Source organism: Maniola hyperantus, chromosome 11 (genome assembly GCF_902806685.2).
Source record: "Maniola hyperantus chromosome 11, iAphHyp1.2, whole genome shotgun sequence".
Classification (NCBI taxonomy): domain Eukaryota; kingdom Metazoa; phylum Arthropoda; class Insecta; order Lepidoptera; family Nymphalidae; genus Maniola; species Maniola hyperantus.
In genome coordinates, this window is record NC_048546.1 from 641,944 (window position 1) to 648,698 (window position 6,755).

The window sequence follows — 6,755 nt, forward strand, 5'->3', positions numbered from 1 at the left end:
TAGTCAGAGTCTGTCTACAGCCAATTACACATTTCAATAAACATAATATAGGAACAAGATTCGTTGAAACCGATGACTGTACAATTTAAAAAATATAAACGTCACAGTGTCATTGACCCCCACCGATGCTAGAACGTAACATCAAAACTTACGTTTCAAATTTTATGGAGCGTCAAGTTTGTTGCAATTAAGAAATTTCAAGAGCATAAGCATCACGGATGGTTGCTGTTGCGTTTCTTATATTTTTTTAGTCCTCCAAATCTTTGTTAGATTAATTAAATCATAAAAGAATAACAGTTAAAATAGTTAGCAGCATAAATGAATTTATTCTTTTTCTAAATTTTCAAGTTAATGAATTTCCTATTGTTCTGCGTTTAGTTGCCGAAAAGTTAGTCAAGTAGGGTACGCACCTACCCAATTAAATTAATATTTTTATAGTTAATTATTTTGTAGTTGGTTCGGTTGTTTAAATTGAAATGAAAGATGTAGCTCCAATTAAATACAATATCTGAAATTTAAGATTGCCAAAAGTAAAAATTTACTGATACGCCATTTTATAGTATTTTTTTAACAAAAATAAGTATCAGAGGTGGGATTCATTTTGTAGACTTTTTAAAACTATCTAACAAACACCGATCTGACTCGGAGGGAGGGAAGATATAATGGGATTTTCTGAAGATCCTTTTAGTGGGTCTACATTATACAGTAGACTATAAATAAAGCAAACTATATTATATAAAAAACATAAATCTTGAGTTTATAGAACTAGTTTATGTACATTCTAGATATATTGATCTAACAATCAGTTGCTCCTTTTACATATTTTACAGATAGGTAACATAGAAACTGATAGCTTTCTGTCTCCGATTTCACCCGAATGAAATGAAAATCAAGCTGTCACTTAGATAGAATGTCTAGCTGTGATAGCCTAGTGGTTAAAACTTTAGACTCCTAGCCGGGACATACAGGATTCGATCCTGGGTACCCATCTTTATCTTTTCAGAGTAATTATATGTGTATGTGCAATGAGTTGATGATGATGATGTAAATCAGATTCTACTAAACCTGATTTCAACCAAAATTTGCACAGTATCTACCTACGTCACCTAAAGTGCTTCCAAACTCTAATGTTTTATTTTTAAAATTCCTATCAAGTGTTTCAATTATTTGATTTTTAGGTTTAATGTGTGGTACAAATAAATTTTTAGTAATTATATATCAGAATTAGTTACGATTTGAATAGTATTTGATTTGAATGACTAAACATTATATTATCTACATCATAATAATAATGTATTTTTATTCCCTTATTCTTCCATCATCTAATATTACGCTGAAGGGCTTTAGGGCTTTATAGTTCACCCTTATTATTATTTCAACCTCTAACATGGCGGTGCAGATCCCCCGCTTATTGATCGAGGAACAGACTAGGGTACCTAGGACGGTATCGGTAGCACATTGAGATAATTTATTGTATCTGCAGTAGGTACATAAATATCTTTATATATTTCAAATTTAACGAAATGTTATCTGTCAGTGTGGACAATATGGATCAACAAAAATACAGATGTATTAATAAGTCAAATAATATATCTACGTTCTTTGTAGTAGCACATTAATAAATAATTAACAGCACATTTTATCAAAGTTACTATAATAAATAATGTATAATGTTCATAATAGCATAATATATTCCATTATAATATTTTTTAAAGATAGAATAAAGGAGAAGTTATAATAAGTATACGTTTATATCTTTTGTATACTCATATTATGACGTCATAATATTATGTACCTACCTATTTATAAAGTATATTCACGAATAATATATAACCATTATATTATACACGTCTAAACACGACTAAACACGTTAGTAAAGCCGGGACAGACATTATATATAACCATATATACTTACTTAATATATTCAGAGTATTGAATATTGCGAGAGAAAATTATTATAATCATTCATTATACCATTAAAACCATTGTAGACTCAAAATACGTGGTTTTTAAATTGTGAGTCATTTGTTGAATTAACTTTTAGGCGAAAAATAAGCTGAACGATAACACAATAATATTTAAACAGTCCTTTAAGACCACACATTAATCAATTCCATTTAAAGATATCCGAATGTTTATTAATACAACAACACAAACATTAAAATATATAATTTGTATGAATAATAATATTCGTACTTATAGCTAATTTTCCTGTTTCATCATACGCTTCGATACTGAAACGTGCATTTAATCGTTAAATTGTAACATGGAATTTCGCTTTCTCTTTTGAATCACGTGCGAATGCGAATAACTTCCCTGCAGACAAGTACCCTTTAGGTTTAGGTATTGGGGGTTGTTTGGTCCCCGGCAATCGATTCGCATATTCGGGAAGTTCATCCCTCTCTATCACACTAATGAAATAATTCGCTCATTCTCTCTTTCACTCATACGCTAGTGTCCGTCTGAGTAAACATTACCATTCATGCCCTATCTGATATTGTAATACATAACACGTACATATTAGTAATGCTAAATACAGCCCTATGTACTTAAAGCATCGCTTACAGTTGCCAACTTTGGTTTTGCTACCTACCTAAGTTATGATTCATTTTCTAAGTAAATTATCAGACTTTAAATATGTTATTAAAATATATTTAGGAGGAAAATATTCCATTCATTTTATTATGTAGGCCCATTTTAGTTTTACATAGTAAACAATTTATTTATGAGTAAAGAGTATAGTTTTTAGAGTTTATTTATGTATGTTTATGAATATGTGTGACCAACGTAACTTCTAAATGGCTGAACAGATTTGTACTGTATGTATGGGGTATGGTTAGAATTTTTACATAAATCCAGTGACACAGGCTATAATTTTTTTTTAATTTAATACGCACGGCAGTCGCTTAAATTTTTTTAATGAAGTATTCTCTAATTCTAATTTTCTCGAATTTGGTTCACTGATTTTAATAAAATAAGAATAACATTTTGAAGTTCTTTCTTGATTTTCATTTTGGGTGTCGTCCTGTAAGTAAGAAACATGTCCGTTCACGCAATTTATATTCTCTGATTCTTTGAAGTAGTGATGATTCATACATTGAATCAACACCGTCGTTCAAAATAAAATTGAAACGAAATTGCTTGTGATTATAGCTTGTAGGTACCTATCCAGCCTCTGAAATTTGGGCAAGTCTGCTGTCTGATATTTCAATAAGAGTGAATTTATAAATCTACAATCTACAATAAATTATAAAGAGGTAAAGTTTGTAAGTTTGAATGTAGGAGGTAATCTCCAAAACTACTCGTACTTATCCTATTTCATGAATTCTTTAACACCTACCTGAATTATCTCCAAGCGCTATGAGATAGGTAATAAATTATAATATATTATAGGTAGGTATGTATCGCGTACAAAACAATATAAATACAAAATGTGGAATAATTCCTCTAAATATTTTACTTTTTATTTTAATCTCTTCAATTTTAATGTAATCAACAATTTTTCCTCTAAAATGTATTTTCTTATTTAATTTGCATGTGGTCAGAAAAAAAGGAGAGGAAGATCAAAGAAAAGGTGGATAATGCGTTGACGGTTGACAGAAGTGAGTGGAAAGGAGTTGTTCTGACCCCACATATCCTGAGACAAGGACAAGTCTGAAGAAGCTCTAAATTCGTATTTTCGTTTGAATCCAACTTAAAAAACCTTAAACTGTACCTTTTGTAACCTTAAACTTTGAAGGTTAAAAAACATCTGCAAAGTTCGAGCCGCTGATGTTTCATGTTTTTTTGCGCAATACCTCAGTCGCGACGTCGTAATTGAGGCAATTACCAATTATAGATTTCGTGAACGATTGGCGTTAAGGCGCTATGACGCGTGAAAGCCGGCGAAAGTAGACATGACATCTTAACCGGTTTAAACTCTTTGGTAATTGTTCCTCCATTGTGGTTTGTATGAATCATATTATTGTATGTCAAAAGTCAACAAAACTATGCTCATCAAACCGCATGTAGGTATATTCAAAACGTCGTACGTATTAGTACTACATCAAAAGTAGATGTGATTCTATTACGCTATTCCCCTTCCAGGTTAACCTGGACTTTAACTTTGACTTTAGTTCATGGTAAGTAATGAAGATGGAATCTGGAAAATCTGAAGTCTGGTTTGGTAGGACACGCCATTTCATTTATTTATTTTGACGTCATATGAACCACTAAATAATGTGGCGAAAAGGCCAACTTTTCCAGATTTTATTTGCAACTAAAAAAATTAGAATAAGACTAATCTTGCTTTTTCTTTGTTAAAGGAAAAAGATTGAAAACTTAAATCGATCAAGTCAAATAAGTCGACGCGATGTCTGTATAATTCTACAATTATTTAGTCGATGTGTATACTGTATTAATTGTTTCGTGTTAACTTAAAGGAAAATATCACATCAATTAAATACCTACATTCTAGTTAGTGTAAGTGGCACTGCCGTTCTAATTAGATATAAAATAAATAAATAAATAAATAAATAAATAAGTAAGTAAACCTTTTCATAGGTAGTTAGAACAACAAGCACCGGACCTTAATATTTGGTTCAGTCAAGATCTTCCTAAATGTAAAAGGATGAAAGTAAACGTTATATATCCAAAAATAGTGCAAGCCCTTAAAAGACTTAAGTTTGTTATATAACTATTTAATTGTTTTGTTAACGTTAACGATAAACGGCTATTGGATGTGTCAACCATGTGTTTCGAGTCAGAATTCTATTTATAGCGACAGAGATTGGGTTCGTTAACATTAGACATGTCCTTGTACGAGAAGGGTCCTTGAATGTGAGTGCGCCTTAAATTACATATTCGAATTTCAAACACTAAAAAGTACACTTTAATTTTATACATATTCTACAACTATCTATCGCTGTATGGGTTTTTACCAAAGAGGTACCTACCTAATAACTTAAATAAAAAAAAAACAAAAAACAAAATTCTAATATGAAAATCACCTATTTTATTAATTCGAAGAGCTTTTAAGTTGAACGACCGCGTTAGCGACTTGCAGTAATTGTATTTATTAGCATAAATTCGCTCGATGGTAAACGAACCATGAAGATACGGTTATACGTATTTTTTTTCCTTTCAGTCTCTTTGCACGCAAGAAAAAAAGAATGAATTCATTCTGCTATTTCAAAACCGAAAATGTGGGAGTATTTTTTTGTGAACGCACTCAAAATATCTCCCCTAGTATACCAACCCCTTAAAGTCCCTCATGACAAATTAACAATCATTTATCTTGTCAACCATTCTTTATGTAATATTATGGGATACAAAAACCAGTAGGTAGGTACCTATATGAAAAAAATGTTGGTAGGTAGGTAGGTACTAAGTAAACGACAACTTAATGCATAAAATCGGGTTTGCCTTCAAGTAATGGAGCCACGGCCGATTATTCTCTTACTCATACGGCAAAGAATGCATTGATACGATTATCGATACTGCATACGAAGTTACACGACGAAACAAAAAGAATTTTTCACTTATTGTATGCGGCAGATGGTATAAAGCCGTATACGTAGATGAAGTCATGCAACCGCTCCCACCCGTACCGACAACCGGCGAAGTGCCGTTATGGCATAAAACAATCAATTCAGAACGATATAAATCAAAACTTTTCGTTTTAATCCGTTCCCCAGTTAAATATTTTCTTTTCTGTACAAAATAATATTTTTCCACGCCACTGTACTTTTATGCGAATTAGAAATTCAAAATCCATTCGAATTTCGAACACAATTACAGACTAAGTACCTACTTAATAATAATTTAATAATGAAACTTTTTTTTAATGAGTCATTAGGCTGAGGAAAACGTTGAAACAGGATAATATAATTGCAATTAGGCTTAAAATGAATCACTCACCTAAATTATTTGGTGTCGTAGGGGTTTAATAAAACACGTTCACTGTGCTCGTCCGGCAAAATGCGACTGTCTGAACTTGTGTGGGTGTCGTCGTCAAACGTAGTGGAGGTTCAACAGACAGAAGTTGTATGCGAGTGCGACCGATAAAAGTCGGGGGTGGCGTGCGGTGTGTACACGCGGCATAATAACTTAAACGGTTTGTACACAATGACCTTTATTGCTGTTATATTAGAGACAATAATTATTGAATGTTTTCAATAATAAGTATTTCGAGGTTGTACACATAGCGATCTTTCTGTCGTATCACTCGTATCGTAGGTATCACGTATGTTTCGTCCTCGATGATTCATTCATAATCCGTAACGACTACCGATGTATTGAAAAACAAAACGCTATTAGTAAAACGATAATGATATTATTATTATTGTAGAAAGCTACACCTACTGCATTGTTATGGCAAGCTACAAAAATCTGAACTTTTGAAAAACTATGCTCGGAATTCCTCTCTACGTGATCAAAATAATCAGAAATGAGATCCGTAGGAGAACTAGAGAAGCTGAAGTGGCAAATGGGCAGCAGGTAGGGATTGCAATCCCGCAGCTCACTCAATCCCGCGGGATTGATATGCGGGATTGATCAATCCCGCGCGGGATCCGCGGGATCCCGCATATTTGAAATTATTCACAGTAGTTCAACTTTTTGCCCCGTTTGTATGTAAGATAAAGTATTAATTTTTTGATCTTATAGGGCTATAAGATCGAAAAATTAATACTTTATCTTATTTAAAATTATGTTATAAAATCGAATTGAAACTACAGGTTTTTGTTTCAAAAATCAAGTATTATTAATTAAACATG

The 6,755-nt window shown here is 32.2% G+C and overlaps 1 protein-coding gene across 4 annotated transcripts in view; it reads right to left on the minus strand.

Moving 5' to 3' along the window:
* cib (thymosin beta cib) overlaps positions 1-6,059 on the minus strand; it is a 28,293-nt gene extending 22,234 nt beyond the window's left edge. For all 4 annotated transcript variants that reach the window (XM_034973400.2, XM_034973398.2, XM_034973399.2 and 1 more), the window contains exon 1: positions 5,899-6,059. The gene's annotated coding sequence lies outside the window, so the exon portion shown is untranslated. The remainder of the gene's footprint in view (positions 1-5,898) is intronic.
* Positions 6,060-6,755: the final 696 nt, after the last annotated feature.